The 16,926-nt window shown below is 46.4% G+C and overlaps 1 protein-coding gene across 7 annotated transcripts in view; it reads right to left on the reverse strand.

Moving 5' to 3' along the window:
- The window catches only part of PAFAH1B2 (platelet activating factor acetylhydrolase 1b catalytic subunit 2), a 146,096-nt gene extending 130,442 nt beyond the window's left edge, over positions 1-15,654 (reverse strand). Inside the window, exon 1 of one of the 7 annotated variants that reach the window (XM_069614484.1) lies at positions 15,416-15,654. The gene's annotated coding sequence lies outside the window, so the exon portion shown is untranslated. The remainder of the gene's footprint in view (positions 1-15,415) is intronic. The other 6 variants (XM_069614486.1, XM_069614485.1, XM_069614487.1 and 3 more) reach the window with 6 other exon arrangements.
- Between the last annotated feature and the right edge of the window lie 1,272 nt (positions 15,655-16,926).

Genomic DNA, 16,926 nt, shown 5'->3' on the forward strand with positions numbered 1-16,926 from the left:
ATCTAGCCGACAAACATGCCATCTGTGGCAAGTCGTCTTCCTCAGAGCAGCCTCTTTTCTGACCCACACAAGTGAAGAGCCACCAAAACTCAGCAGTCCCCCTTTTGTCAGACCTACCCATATGCCTATGGAAAGTCTGCTAATGGATGACACCCGGGCCGGCCTTAGTGGCAGCAATTGGCAACACCCCCCCCCCCCCCCCCGGGTCAACAGAGGGTGGGGGCAGGATGCGCTACATTTTTTCTCTACCTCCTTGCTCCGGCACCTCTCAGGGAGCTAATCATTAGAATAGAACACTCACACTAATGCAGGAGCGTCCTATTCCAATGCAACCCGCTGTCACAACTTTTACACAATTTGGAAAAAGGATACAGATTTATAAAGGATACAAGGCCAACATCCGCTTTTGGAACCCCTTCACTCTGGGATCTCCTGGATTATCACCAAGATGGTTCTGGGATATCTTTAACGCTATGTTTGCACAAGACTTTCCCCCCCCAAGAGCGCAGCCTGTAGAAAGTATACCAGCTAACAGGCCAGGGGCTTAAGTGGAAAGGCAGGAGCAGCGACAACAGAGCTAAGGGAACAAAGAAAAGGATAGTTCATGATAGCAGCCAAGGAGGTACGAAATTACAGCACTTGTTCCCTCCCCCCGTACTTGCCCCCTCTTACCTGCTTAGCAAGACAGGAAGTCCCGTAACCTCAGAGAGTGCAGTAGGATGGTGACTTGATAATAGAAAATGGAAGTTCCAGTGGAAGGAAGTCTGTGCAATGGTCCACCTAACCCGAACGGCACGAGGGCGCAACTAGTAGTGTTAAAAATAATCCCCAAGTTTATTCAGCAGAGCGTCCCCAAGTGTTTGTAACCAATCCAGGGAGTGACCACCAGAAACAGGAGAGCGTCCGTTTGGTCACTTCAGTAGGTAGAGCGTTGTCTTCTTGTGCGGCGGGCAGCGCCGTGGGTCTGTCCGTGGTAAAGAGTTTGTATATGTTCCGTGTAATAGGCGAAGGGGAAGGAAAGCAAGAAACTCGTGCAAGAATGATAGCACACTAGGGATAAAGAAAACGTGCGTGGAAGTTTTCAACAGAGAGTAGCACTGGAGGTCTTTTATTCTTGCATAAATCCAAATACCATAACATACGGGAGCAGGCGGAGAACAAATCCGAAATGGGAGCCAGGAGTTCGTTAACCAGGGGAAACAACCGAGGGAGTCAGGAGCCAGAAATCGAAGGAAAAGACGTTCAGAATAGTCCTGGATACAAAGCCGGGTCAGTAATAAAACAGGAATCGGAGTAACAGAATGTCGAGTACTCAAACTGAATAGTCAGTTTTAGGAGCACCCGTTACAGGGACACGCCACACTAAGTACTGGAGTCTGTTTCAGAACGCGAGGCACGTTGCGGGCGTTTCACGTGACCGCAAGCAGATGGAATTCTGGACCTTGTAGTGCGGCGGATTCCGTGAGCTGTAAACAGTCTCCAGGGTAGTTTCCACCTGGAAGTAAACACCCGCGAGCGTCCAGAAACAGGAATGCGGGGCATGACAGTACCCCCCCGCAAAGGACGACCACCCCTGCGGGCACGCAGTCTTTCCAACCAAAAGGCCCGCAAGAGTCGGGGTGCATGCAGATTTGAGGCCGGTTCCCAAATCCTATCTTCAGGACCGTAACCCTTCCAATCAATCAGGTAGAAACGCACTCCGCGACGCAGACGGGAGTCCAATATAGCACGTACTTCATATTCATCTTCACCCTGTACAATAATTGGAGCAGGGGTAACAGGAAGCCGAGTGCCAGGTATAAAAGGACAGAGCAGGGATACGTGGAAGACTGGGTGAATCCGCCAATGGAATGGTATGTTCAAACGGACAGCAACAGGATTGAGACAAGAAAGGATCTTGTATGGACCTACATAACGAGGCATGAGTTTCCGTTTACCCCGAATGTTGAGATGTTTAGTTGCCAGCCAGGCACGATCACCCGGTGCATAGGAGGGGGCAGGCGACCGAGGTTTGTCCGCTTGCGTCTTTGCCCGGGACTGCGCAGCTTGTAGATGTGACATAACGGAATCCCGTATAGCAACCAGAGTGTCCCTCGTGGTTTTGCTGCAGGGATTTGGTCCAAGGAAGGCAAGACAGGAGGAAGGATCCTTGGATGTAATCCATAAAAGGCGTAAAACGGGGAACATCCTGTTGAAGTATGTCGAGAGTTGTTATAAGCAAACTCCGCTGTTCCCAGAACGGATAACCAATTTGTCTGATGTTGCAAGCACAGGCAACGAAGGTATTGTTCCATGGTGCCATTTGTGCGTTCGGTTTGTCTGTCCGTTTGAGGATGATAGGATGACGAAAGCCGTGCATCAATACCCAAAGAATGGGTAAGGGCTTTCCAGAACCGTGAAGTAAATTGGGTACCCCGGTCAGAAATCATGATTGTGGGTAGGCCGAAGAAGCGTACCACATGATCAAAAAAAAAAAAAAAAAAAAAAGAGTAGCCAATGATGAGGCGGTAGGTATACCTGAGCATGGTATAAATCGTGCCATCTTTGTGAATATGTCCACCACCACAAGCACCGTTGACATTCCCCTAACCAAGGGCAGTTCTACCACAAAGTCGAGTGAAACCGTATGCCACGGGTGTGGAGGAAGCGGCATGTTCATCAACAGACCGAAGGGTCTCCCCGGTTACCTTTTACATTGTACACATATCGCACACGTAGATACGCATGACGCGGTGTCCTTATTCATACCTGGCCACCAGCACCATCGATGTAACAGGTCATAGGTTTTAAGCTGACCTGGATGTGCAGCTAACGGGGTATCATGGGCCCATTCCAAAGCCTTCCGTCTGGTGTGGTCGTCAGGTAAGTATAAAAGACCATGAACATAAGGAAGACCTGTGACAATCTGGGCACCCAAGGTATCAAGATGTTCTTTGGCCCACTGTCGAACTTGTTCCAGAAGTGAGGGGGAGACCGAACAAACACAAATGACAGAACCCGAAGGTAGCATAGAGGTAACCGATTCCCGGGTGTTGAAATCGGCTCCGACACGGGATAAGGCATCTGCCTTTCCGTGTAGAGGTCCAGGGCGATAAGTAACTGTGAAGTCAAATAGCGTGAAAAATAAATGCCAACTTATTGGTCGAGCATTGGTACATTTTGCGTGTGAAAGAGCCTGTAGATTCCGATGGTCGGTGTACACAGTTACTGGATGTCGAGCACCCAGAAGGTGGTGTCTCCACTCTTTAAAAGCTGCTCGGATTGCTAGGAGTTCCCTCTCCATAACAGTGTAATTGCGTTCAGCCTGAGATAGTTTACGGGAGAAATAAGCCACTGGATGCAGTTGCTGTGTAGTGGGGCAGATCTGTGACAGAATGGCCCCCACCGCGATAGCGGAGGCGTCAGCCTCCACTATAAACGGAAGGGAAGGGTTTGGATGCTGCAGAACAGGAGCAGTAGTAAAGGCTTCTTTTAATGCTTCAAAGGCCGACTGGGCTTCGTAATCCCAAAGGAATGGAATCTTCGGGCTGGTGAGACGGGTCAAGGGTGCTACTATCTCAGAAAACGAGGCAATAAAGCGCCTATAAAAGTTCGAGAAACCCAGAAAAGATTGAAGTGCCTTTACAGAATCTGGGACTGGCCAGTCCTTAACTGCTTTAACCTTGGAAGTACACATGAGCACCCCTTTCGCAGATATCTGAAACCCCAAGAACTCAACTGATGATGCATGAAATACACATTTTTCCAATTTGGCATAGAGAGTGTGTGTACGTAAACGCTGCAGTACAGAGCAAACGTGTTGGATATGTTGAGTGAATGAATCCGAGAAGATCAAGATATCATCTAAGTAGATCACCACATAGCAATCTAGCATGTCACCGAAAATATCATTAACAAAGTGTTGGAATGTGGCTGGAGCGTTACAAAGTCCGAATGGCATGACGCAATACTCATATAGCCCAAACTTTGTTTTGAAAGCGGTTTTCCATTCGTCCCCGCTTCGTATCCTCACCAAATTATATGCCCCTCTGAGATCTAATTTGGTAAAAATAGTGGAGGATGTCATCTTATCAAGCAGTTCCGTTATGAGGGGCAACGGGTACTGGTTCTTGACTGGTATCTTGTTCAAGGCACTGTAATCCACGCAAGGGCGTAGATCCCCCTCCTTTTTCGGTACGAAAAAGATGGGAGAGGCAGCAGGGGACCGGGACGGTCGAATATGTCCCAGACGCAATGCCTTCTCCACATACTCTTTCAGGTGTTCTTCTTCGTTCCTGGTCAGGGAGTAAACACGACCATGAGGTACCACTGCCCCAGGTACCAAATCAATGGGGCAATCATAAAAACGATGTGGAGGGAGTTTTTCGGATAACCCTTTGTCAAACACATCGGAAAAGCCTTTGTATACTGCTGGTAGTTCGGGATTTAGATCTCCCGACGTGGCATTAACAGAGGAGACATTAGACACCAAAGCCAAACAAGGAGACGAAGGCGTCACACCGGGGCTTCGAGAGTAATGTTGGGTACAGAACGCTGAAGAGAAATGCACCGTTTGTTGGACCCAATCAATCATAGGGTTATGAGTCCGGAGCCAAGAAAGACCAAGAATGATCCCAAACTGGGGGGCTGAAATAAGGTCGAAAACTATTTGCTCAATGTGGTCTTCTGAGGTAAACATGCGAAGTGGGACAGTCTGTTCCGTTATCCGTCCGGACACCAGATCAGAACCATCTACTGCATGTACTTCCTCAGGTCTTTTTTTAGGAACCACCGGTATGCCATGGTGTTGAGCTAATTGTATGTCCATATAGTTTCCGCTAGCCCCTGAATCGATCATAACTGGACTGGTGAAGGGCTCAACACCAGGGAGGACAAAACACATGGCAAGATAGATGTGTGAGGAGGAAGGGCATTGGTCCGAGCCATCCATATGGCGACTCATCCTTAGGGCTCGGTTTAAGGACGAGTCTTGGCGTTTCCCGCTACCTTAACAGGTCTCTTAGGACATCCACGAATGAAATGGCCAGATTGACCGCAATAGAAGCATAGGTTATTAACCATACGTCGTTCTCGTTCGGCTTTGGTTAGAGGACCTCTGATGGCCCCTATTTGCATCGGCTCGGCTTCTCCTGAGGAAGTAGTCGGAGTTGTTTCTGACTTGACTGAGAGGCGAAGATCAGGACTACGCCGTTCGCCACGTCCTTGCCGCAGCCGAGCGTCGACCTGTAGGACCAAGTCCAACAATTCCGGGAAGCCGGTTGGTAAAGCCGGTACCACTGAAAAGGTGTCTTTTAACTCATCCGAAAGACCCTTATAAAAGACAGCTGCCTTCTTCTGTTCGGGCCAGGTGGTTTCTGCTGCTAATTGATTAAAGCGAGCAAGGTAAGACGGAAGGTCTGATTTGCCTTGACTGATAGCAAGGAATTCGAGGTCCGAGGTTTGTGCCTTGTAACGCATATCGAATACGCTATTCATAGACTGAATAAGGGCATCAAAATTATATAGGGCTGGATCATTGGCTTTGAGTAATGGGTTAGCCCAAGCCGCTGCTGTTCCTCCCAGATGTGAAAGGAGAAACGCTGCTTTGGTAACAGCGTCAGGAAGTGCCAGAGGTCGACAAAGAAAATGCAGACGGCATTGATTTACAAAGGTCCGATAAGTCTTAGGATCTCCATAGAAGCGTTCTGGAGGGGCCAAAGGGAACGGTCCAGGAAGCACAATGGGTGCGGAAGCAGAAGATTGTGCCTGGGGTACAGGAGGGGCTGCTGCGGCAGCAGCATCACCGAACTCCTCATCGGGGGGTAAGGGCTGCACAAAACTCTGTAGTACATCCATACGTTGATGGAGTCGCATTCGCAGATGCCATATCGGAGCGTAAGGTCGCAAAGGCTTGCATCAAAGCAGCCATTGGATCAGCTCCAGTTTCCATGACCGATAGGCAAAAATAATAGGCTCTTAAATCTGTCACAACTTTTACACAATTTGGAAAAAGGATACAGATTTATAAAGGATACAAGGCCAACATCCGCTTTTGGAACCCCTTCACTCTGGGATGTCCTGGATTATCACCAAGATGGTTCTGGGATATCTTGGACGCTATGTTTGCACAAGACTTTCCCCCCAAGAGCGCAGCCTGTAGAAAGTATACCAGCTAACAGGCAAGGGGCTTAAATGGAAAGGCAGGAGCAGCGACAACAGAGCTAAGGGAACAAAGAAAAGGATAGTTCATGATAGCAGCCAAAGAGGTACGAAATTACAGCACTTGTTCCCTCCCCCCGTACATGCCCCCTCTTACCTGCTTAGCAAGACAGGAAGTCCCGTAACCTCAGAGAGTGCAGTAGGATGGTGACTTGATAATAGAAAATGGAAGTTCCAGTGGAAGGAAGTCTGTGCAATGGTCCACCTAACCCGAACGGCACGAGGGCGCAACTAGTAGTGTTAAAAATAATCCCCAAGTGTATTCAGCAGAGCGTCCCCAAGTGTTTGTAACCAATCCAGGGAGTGACCACCAGAAACAGGAGAGCGTCCGTTTGGTCACTTCAGTAGGTAGAGCGTTGTCTTCTTGTGCAGCGGGCAGCGCCGTGGGTCTGTCCGTGGTAAAGAGTTTGTATATGTTCCGTGTAATAGGCGAAGGGGAAGGAAAGCAAGAAACTCGTGCAAGAATGATAGCACACTAGGGATAAAGAAAATGTGCGTGGAAGTTTTCAACAGAGAGTAGCACTGGAGGTCTTTTATTCTTGCATAAATCCAAATACCATAACATACGGGAGCAGGCGGAGAACAAATCCGAAATGGGAGCCAGGAGTTCGTTAACCAGGGGAAACAACCGAGGGAGTCAGGAGCCAGAAATCGAAGGAAAAGACGTTCAGAATAGTCCTTGATACAAAGCCGGGTCAGTAATAAAACAGGAATCAGAGTAACAGAATGTCGAGTACTCGAACTGAATAGTCAGTTTTACGAGCACCCGTTACAGGGACACGCCACACTAAGTACTGGAGTCTGTTTCAGAACGCGAGGCACGTTGCGGGCGTTTCACATGACCGCAAGCAGATGGAATTCTGGACCTTTTAGTGCGGCGGATTCCGTGAGCTGTAAACAGTCTCCAGGGTAGTTTCCACCTGGAAGTAAACACCCGCGAGCGTCCAGAAACAGGAATGCGGGGCATGACACCCGCCTTGCTACTGCGTCGGAACAAGGAAGAAATCCTGCGAGATGGGTGTTGACGCAAAGCACCACTCCCTATAGTCATTAAATGTGTCCCACCTCCACAGGCGCATTTAATTGCAAAAGGACACCTGCCACGCCTTCTCCCACTACGTCAGCTCGGGGGAGCCCTTGAAACCCTCCCCCCCAAGCTGCCGTGGCATGGGGCTAATGGCACCCTGGGGGGCATGGCACCCCAGGGGGATGCCGGCCCGCCACAAGGCCAGATCTGGATGACACAAAAGACCATCCAGAAACCCACTAAATCCTTAACTGACATGCTAAAACATTTTTTTCATTTTATTTTTTAATAGTGAAATGGTTATACAACAAAACCTCAAGCACAAACTAATTACAACAATATAAATTCAAAACATACAATATAAAATTCATCAAAAAAGAAATCAAGTGCTAAAATTCTAGAAATATAAACAATGCATAAAATACAATCTGATGTGAATAAATGAAGCATGTAAATTAGCTGTGTGATCAAATTTAGTGCCTCGTTCCAAATAAAGTAGGCCAAAGCCGTTACTACAGTAGATCTAGCACAGTAAATATTATTCCAAAATTGATCCGATAGAATAAAATCCTAATGACTCGTAGTGAGAGTGTAACTTTTAAGATATGCATCAGTTCGAACCGGGCAGCTGGTAAGAACGTGCCGAGAGGCTTCTATTGCCGAATTGCACAAGCCAGAGAGTCCATCTTGATATGGTATCCCAGTCCAGCTCCAGATGTTCGCTAGTTGGAAGTATATTGAAGCTTAGGTAAACGATAAATCGTTTTAATTGCATACCGGAACATGGAGCATTGGGTGTAAAAAAGGTTGAAAACAATCTACAGGTTTTATTTTTTTTTTATGCAGTTTGAACAAGCACAGCTATATCCCAAACACATTTTTTTTCTTTTCTAAATATACCCTCCCTTTGGGTAGTCCACAAGAGCCATCTCAGAGAGTCCTATGGAATCTAAATGTTCATTAAAAGTTGTGCATAGGTATAGCATAGAAGCATTTGTACTGAAAGACGAGAGATGCTTAACAAGACCAAGTAGATAATCAGGCTGAGAAAGAGCTATGTGCATAGATAATACAGGTTTACAGTTCTGAACCAGCCACTCAAACCTCAAGGATGGCATGCCTAACTCCAGTCTCAATGCCTCCAGTGGAATTGAAAAACAGACCGCAAGAGCTTTCCTTCAAGAGTTTCGAGCCATTTTGTTTTGGCTTCTGGTACAAAAACCGCTCCATATAGTGTTCCGGGTATAATGAACGTTCACTAGATGGAAATGAATCCCTCTAAAACCGCCATGCTTGCAAATTAATTTTCTTAAAATCCACCATGTTTTTATGATCGTAGGTACACAAAAAAAAAAGTCACTATAGAACTTACAGCTGGCTCGAAATTTTCAAAAGGTAACTAGTGGTTTGCTTTTTGATTTACACTTTTGGTTTTACTAATATTACTGACTAAATGATTCAGGTTGGCATATTTAACTAGGGCACCAATAGAGAGCTGGTGTATGGTCCAATAGTATATCATTGGTGTAATTTAACCATACGATAGGTTCCTGCCTACCGAGGGGAGGAAATTGCATGCAGAATTAATGGGTTGCGCCATATCAAAAATATATAAATTAAATAATGGAGGCGCAAGAACACAACCCTGCTTTAAAGCTACATTGGTGCAATTGATCATCTTGGTTTACTCGTATTGCTAGAGAGGTGTTGAAATATAGTGTCATAAAAAATGCAACAACTGAGGGTAAATGTTACGGTATCTAATGCTTGGAGAACATCGATAAAACACAGATATAAACTGTTGCCGTCCTTAATGGATGCTTTAGACATGATACCTAATGGAGCACATATGAGAAGTAGAGTGGGCATTTCGAAAGCCTGTTTGAAAAGTATGCAAAAGATGTCGGCTTTCAGCCAGTGCATGGAGTTTCTTTAGTAATAATGCAGCAAAGATTGTGGAACTGCTAGCCAACATGGCAAGAAGGCTGTAATGCATTGGATTACTTCCAACGCCTTTCTTGAATGTTGGATGGGAAGGTTACCAGAAGTTAGATTTTCTTGCAAAGGTCATCCAAAATGCATGACCAGAAATCCAGATTAGTCCTAATCACAGCATTAGCAATCCTATCAGGTCCTGATGCTGTAGAGTTTAAGTCCCTTAATAATAAGTTGAATGTCCAAAGTGTCAAGGTCAAAACCCCCACTGTTCATATGGTTTAGTTGGGTAAATTGGAGGCTTACAAGCAGCATCATAAGAGAGAGCCGTGATGGATTCCACCCAGGTAGCCTTAGGTACTGCGTTCATCACGTTGGTGTATATTTATTTATTTTAATCCTTAACGCGCCACATACCCGTAGGCCTCAGGGCACACAAAGCAATAGGACAAACATAACATGGAACAGGCCAGAGAAGAGAAAGGGAAGCAGATGCAATACTTAATGTTAAAAAGATGAGTCTTTATGGCCTTTTTAAAAAGAGGATAGTTCTGTATTTGGCGTATGGCCGCCGGAGGTAAGTTCGAGAGCGTAGTGCACTGAGAGTCAACACTAGTGCCTCCGAACTTGGCAGGTCTGGATTTCGGTTGAACAAGTACCACGGCAATGGTAGAGCAAAGGTTCTTACTGGTTGGTTTGATCTTAATACGCTCTGACAGATATATGGGGCTTCATAGGGACACACATTTGTGCACTGTTGTCAACACCTTGTGCGTTATTCTTTGTTTTTCAGGAAGCCAGTGTAGCTTCTTTCTGGAGATGTGGGTGCGGCGCAATAAAATGGCGCGCACAGCATTATTTTGAGCGACATCAAGATATTGTAGATTTGCGGCCGTAGTGCCGGACAGCAGGTTGTTGCAGTAATCCAGTCTGGAATTTATCACTGCTGTGGGCAAAAGAGTGCAGTTTCCGGTTGTTAGAAAAAGGACAAATATATTGGATTTGTTTATTGATGAGCCCACAACTTGAACGGATATTGGATACATGAGGCTTCATGGAGAGTTCATCATCCAGAATAACGGCTAGTGTTTTCACTATCTTTAGGACAGTTATGACATTATCAGCTATCAGGAAATTTGCATAGTCTGTTGCAAACTTGCTCCGGGTGTTCTTAGTGGACACTATCATAAGCTCCGTTTTACTGTTGTTCAGAGCCAAAGAATTACAGGCCATCCAATTCTGGATGGCTTTGTAGATGTTGTTAATGGATTCGACATCATTCTTGTAATAGCCGCTTAGCTGAATAACAACTTGAGTGTCATCTGCATAGTTTGTTTATTAGACACCCAGGCTATTTAGGAGATCCAGTAGTGGTCGAATATACATGTTAAAGAGCAACGCTGACAGGCAAGAGCCTTGCGGTACACCACAGGTCTGAGAGATGGGAATAGAGTGATTGTTGGCAACATAGACCCTCACTGTTCGCGGACACAGAAAAGAAGCTATCCATTTGGATGCCAGTGTGGAACAGTTCACAACCTCTCCGAGCCTTGTCACTAGTAGATTGTGATCAACAAGATCAAAGGCTGCGGAGAGGTTGAGCTGCATCAGCAGCGCGGCTTGGTTTTTGTCTGCTATGCCAGCTACGGTGGACTTAAGGTCAAGCATGGCAGACTCTGTGCCATGGCGAGCCCTCTAACCAGATTGTCGAGTGCCTAGAATGTTAAGCTCTTCGACATGAGCCTGAAGTTGGATGTAGGCTGATTTATCTAGAATCTTCAGGATAAAAAGGTAGATTGGTTATGGGTCTACAGGTCTCTTTATTGGTAGGGTCTAGATTTACTTTTTTCAGCAGCAGTGTTATCCAGGCGGATTTGAGAGCAATGGTACTGTGCCTTTGTCAAACGACAGGTTTATCAATTTGGTGAGCCAGTGGACGAGAAGGTCTGACGATTGTTTATAGATACTGTTAGGACAATCGTCTTTGGGACAGGATGTGGCTTTTAAATCTTGTATCACCTAAAGCACTTGTTTCTCCGAGTAATGAGAGAATGAAAACTGCAGGATTTTGTCTAGGGAGTTATTAGGTGACTTTGCGGTGTGGGCAGATATCAAAGGATCCATGTTATTGAGTGAGTCTTTGATCTTTTCCTTGTGGGAGGTAATCTTGGACAGAAACCCATTGTGGATCTCTTGACACCATTCTGAGTCCTTAAGATTGTTAGATGGCGCAGGCCCCTCTTGAAATTCTGCCAGGATCTTAAACAGTCCTCTGACATTAGACTGAGCGTTTATAATTATTTTGTTGTAGTGAGTAGCTTTGGCAGTGGTGAGGAGTGCTTTAAATTCCTGTATGGATTTTTTGTAAGCAGGTGGACTGTTTACATCAGGGTTCTTCCGCCAAGAACTTTCCAGGTCTCTTTTGGATTGTCTGGCAGTAACGATTTCTTCTGAAAACCAGGTATTTTTGATGGCTTCTAATTTGATCACTTTCATTTTCAGAGGGACAAGTTCACTGATAACTTGATTAATGGCATGTGCAAGATGATCGACTAGTGCAGAGGAGTCTGCAAAATTAGTCAATAGCTGCAAGTTGGCTGATAGAGTGGAGTAGTGGTAGTAGTAATATTTTTTAAGTTCCTAGTCGATTTGCGAATACGCAGGTAGGAATTGGGTTTTGAGGAAGGGTTAGGCAGAGTGAGTTTTACCTGAATAAGAGCATGATCTGACCAGATACATGGAGCCACTGTAAGTTGGGAAATGTCTGCATTTTGCGAGATAAGCCAGTCAAGTGTGTGTCCACTTTTTTTTTTGTGTGCGTGTGTTAACCCGTTGTAAGCCTGTAGAACTGATGGAGTCTAATAGGCTAGTGCCAGCTTTGTCAAGCTGATTGCCCAATAGTTGAAATCACCCATTATAATGAGAGGGCTTTTAGTTTTGCACGTGTGCAATCAGATCGAGCAGTTGTTCCTCAAAGAGAGGCATGCCCCTAGGGGGCCGATAGATTGTAAGCACTTTTAGGGACGTGTGAGGAGTGGTTACGATTTTCTCCCAAAAAATTCACATCCGTCAGGTGAGGTGTTTGGCAAAACATGGCAATTGAGGCTTGATTTGAACATGAGTGCAACCCCTCCTCCTTTGCATTGTGTGCGATCTGCTCTATAAAAAGAGTGTACTCGTCTGGAGTAGAAAGCGTAGCTCGAGTAGGTAGATTGGAATTGAGCCACCTTTCGGTTATACCAAAAATATCGGGATTGCATATATTGACATGGTCGGTTATTTCTACGCCATGTTTGTAAAGTGAGCCAGTATTCAGCAGTGAGAGTGACAGGACTAGCAAGGGCGCCATGTTTGACACTTTGTCACTATGTGCGCGCATTGTTTTTTTAAAGCACATGGTTATTTAGAGTACGTGTAGTTGTGTACAATGAAAAACCAGTGAGAGAAAGCCTACTGGTGCAGTCAACCTGCGTGCAGGTCTTCCTAGGGTTAGAGCTTAGTCAACACGACAAAATGGTTCAGATCGGCAAGCCGGTGAGCTGCGGCATGACTGGTGAAGACCGGTACGTCGCAGAAGCGCCAGCGCTGAAGCGCCTGGACTTCCTATTTAATGCCAAGTGCTTATGGGTAATGTAGTCAGGAAGACTACAACACATGCACATTAGAGTACTTGCTCTCGAGCAATCACACACAGATAAGCAAAGTAAGAATATATTATATACAGATGAAAACAATTCGTAGATGATTACGGAGGTGGTTCGGCCGTAAAAAGGATGCCAAACAAAACAAAATCAGCGACTTGCACAGCTGTCTGGCAAGTGATGTACAAGCTAAATGACCCCCCTAACAGCTGTATAGCAGCATATTGGCTCCTAATAAGTCACCAGAACTTTTTATTGTCGTTGCTACGCAACAGGTTAAATAAAAATATCCAATTAGCATTTGACATGGAAGCTTTATGAGCTCCGAGCAAGTTTTTCCCATCTAGTACATCGATTGCTCAGGCATTTGTTTTTTTCTTCAAGTGTTAGCTTCAGACCCTTTTGGATAGAGGTTCTGGTTCAACGGTATACCCTCTTTATTTTGAATTAGCACGTCAAATAAGCCCCGACGGGTTGTTGTGCGAGCTCCTCCTTGATTTGGATGTGTTACAAAGAAACCAGAAAGGGTTTTGGCATTGCAATCAGTATTAATAATGCAAGTACATTGAATTCTATACGTAACTTCAGTTGCAATGTAAGTTAGATTGCTAGGACCAGTTAAAATTATAGACCATATTAGAGTGGCGCGATCGCTAATGATATTGTGTCGATGTCAAAGACACTGCATCGCTGCCGGAGTTTGATCAACAAATGTATAGTCCAAACAGGAAGTGATTGACTAATGGCTCTATGTTCTACTGGACGACGATACAGATTGATTCTTCAAACAGCGGGGGGGGGGGGGGATAAAACCCCAAAATATCTGATTCCGGCAAAGGCAAATCATGAGTCACATTACATAACAACAATACTGCAATCGTACTGGCTACCAATACACTTGCAAATTTTTCATTTGACTCCTCTTCAATCACAAAGAACTTTGCGCAATCGTACCCAGCAGACAAACATGCCATAAGTAGCAAACCGTCTTCCTCAGAGCAGCCTCTTTTCTGACCCACTCAAGTGAAGAGTCACCAGTACTCAGCAGTCCCCATTTAGTCAGACTAACCCGTATGCCTATGGAATACTATGTCTGCTAATGGATGACACAAAAGGCCTGGCCAAATTCCACTAACTGCGTAACTGACACATGATAAAAAACATTCTGCACAGTGTAATGGGTCACCCCTCCAGGGAGCTTGGTATCTCCCAGGCTTGTGCTCCTGTCTCATGGCAGGGACAGACCACGTGGCTGGAATTGAATAAAAGGAATGGAGCAGCCTCCAGTTCATTAGCCTTGAAAGCAACTGAACATGGTGTGCTGTGTCCTTATTGCAGAGGGTCTGGCCTGCAGGGCCCTCCACCATAGTGCCCCTGCTGGGCAACGCTGTCCCTCATGGTTGCCTGCGATGCTGGTAGAGCCCCTTCTGGGCAACTACCTCGGGATGCCAGCATCCCTGCTGAGCAGCGCCGGCACCATCTACATGTGCAGGACTGGGTGCCCCCAGGCCTAGGAGGGGCCTGTGCACACACGGGCTGACTGGTTGCCCTCAGTCCAGAGCTGGCTGCCCCCAGCCGTGATGTCATGCCGGGTGATCCAGACATAAGCAGGGTGATCCCTCCCGTACTGCTTCTGTGATCGCAGTCCGTGTGTCGCTGGGTGCCTCCAGACTTGGTCAGCCTGGCCTGCGTGACCGCAGGACAGAACACTCATGAGCCCCTCTACACTTAGAGAGGGAGAAGATACCCTCTGTAAAGAGAACCCGTAGGACCACGCCCCACCCAATCTCTAAAATACCCAATGGTAGACCACTCTAACGACCACCCACAGCAGACTGGGTTAAATGAACCACATAGCTTGCAGAGCTACCTAATAAAGCTAACTAAAGCCTCTCAACTCCGTTTTCAGTGGTGGTCTCTGCAGGCACATTACATTAAGAGCTAATTTCAGACGTCATGTCGAAGGTCTCCCTGGTAGTCCCTCTCGCCACCCCACTCCCCTAGGGAGTTTATTGCAAAGCTTCCTCTCTAACGAATTACAGCAGCGCCTCTTTCGGTTTTTTTTTCCTGCAGAGACCCTTACATTTTAAAAACATCGCCCCAGACACCAAACACCATTGAACTGGATGACTACTTCCCAAACAGCCACCTTCAAATGAACAATCTGCAGAACACCAGCCTTCTAAGGAGCTCCCCACAGACCACCCCTCCTAAGAGACAGACCCAAATAACCGCTTCTAAAACCCCCTTCGAAAGGGCACCCTGCAGCTTGTCCCCTTCCAAATACGCCCTGCAAAACACATAATTTCTAGAGAAAACCTGTAAAAAAAAAAAAAAAAAAACGAATAGAGCACCTTGCAGAATCCGCCACCCCCTTCAAAACAAAACGTGCTGGAGGGCTCCCGTCTAAGGGGCCTCTTGCCTTGTCCCCATCCCTTTTAAAAATAACACCCAGGAAACCCCCGCCACCCTTCTACTGAACACCTGCAAAACCCACATCTATAGACCCCTGCTATCAAAATCGACCTCGAGAGAAGCCACTGCAGCCGCTTCTGTGGACCATATCATTATTTACCACAATACCTGCGTACACCATTGCACCCCAATTACTTACGAGTTCCCGCCGGTCTCACCGCTTCACACTGGCTCCGGTGTCCGGATGTCCCGCCCCCTCGGTCCCGCTCCGTAACCCGTCTGCCGAGGTCCTGTCACAGGGGGTCCGTTCACTTTTCCTGCTCGCTGTCACTCACACTGACAGCCTCCCGGAAGTCCCGCCTTCAAAGTCCTCTGAATCATTGATATAAAGAAGGGCCACGAGAAGAGGAATGGTTTCAGAAAAGTGTTTACCTGGCTGTCGACCATTTGGAGACGCATCTTTTATTCTAATTGCATACCTGATATCAGTCGACGTGTAGATTTATTGTCAGAGTTTTACTTATGGTTATTTTAACATTTTCATAAGAAATACTTTTATACAAATTCTTTATTAAAAATCGATGGTCACTCCAAACGTGGCGGCCATCTTGGTCTTGGGTTTAATGCGGAAAGTAGTTCTGGCTTGTAACCCCTTTTTAGTTTGGGCTATTGGGCTATTAGGTGTCCTGACACATACAAGCGGAAACCATTGCTTTAGAGTACAGACAGTGAGGAATGCTATATGAGGAGGGACTAAGTGTTGTTTGGTGATGTGCCCGTCCATTAACTGGCCATTGCCATGCTAATCCCGACCCAATGGCCATTCCCACCCAGTTCCTGCCCCGCCCCCTGCCCGCCCAAACCCCCTCCTCATGGGAACTTTTGGAGCTTGCTTTAATCAAAACTTGCCATCAAACGCTGCACTCAAAGTGTCTGACAATGTTTTTTCAAACCAGTCTTCTGAGAGTGTATTACTTAATTGGAGTTGTAAACTCGCTACTGGTGTAATAATGTCTTACCAGGTCTGCCTTCAGCCACTCGATTTATAAACACTCTGCGCCTCATTACACGGATGGCGGTAGGGTTTTACCGGTACCGGTAAAATACCGGTACCGGTAAATCCCTACCGCCTTACTACGAGGTCCCTTAGCAGGTTGATGCTTTAACGCCTGCTTTTTGCAGGCGTTAAAAACCAACCCACTAAGGGACCTCGGAGCTAATTACGGCACCGCAAAATTGCGGTGCCGTAATTAGCGCCTTCCCCATTCCCATAGAGCCCTATGGGGCAGAAATGGGAATGGGGAAGGGCAATGGCGGAAGGGGGATTTACCGCCCCTCCAACCTTGGAATGGGGCGGTAAATCCCCTTTCCGCCAAGGCGGTGCCGGTATTTTACCGGCATGAGCCATGGCGCTAATAGCGCCATGGCTCACCGCCTACCGTGTAATGAGGCCCTCTGTGTCCTTCAGTGGAGTCCTGTTAAAAAGAAGCATTGGCAAAGCCAATAGTTTTGGCTAGATGCATACGTGTCAACCCTCCTGATTTAGGCACGAGGATCCCGATTTTTCATTTGAAAATATGTTTTTTTTTCGTTTCTCCCTCCTAAAATAATGGTAATCCCAATGCAATCCAATGGAAGAATTTGGTTTTCCCGATTTCTGTGAGACAATCTCCCTTCAAAGTGATGCAGAATGTTGGCATGTATGTAGAT

This window comes from Ambystoma mexicanum, chromosome 9 (genome assembly GCF_040938575.1).
Source record: "Ambystoma mexicanum isolate Mex_15411 chromosome 9, UKY_AmexF1_1, whole genome shotgun sequence".
Classification (NCBI taxonomy): domain Eukaryota; kingdom Metazoa; phylum Chordata; class Amphibia; order Caudata; family Ambystomatidae; genus Ambystoma; species Ambystoma mexicanum.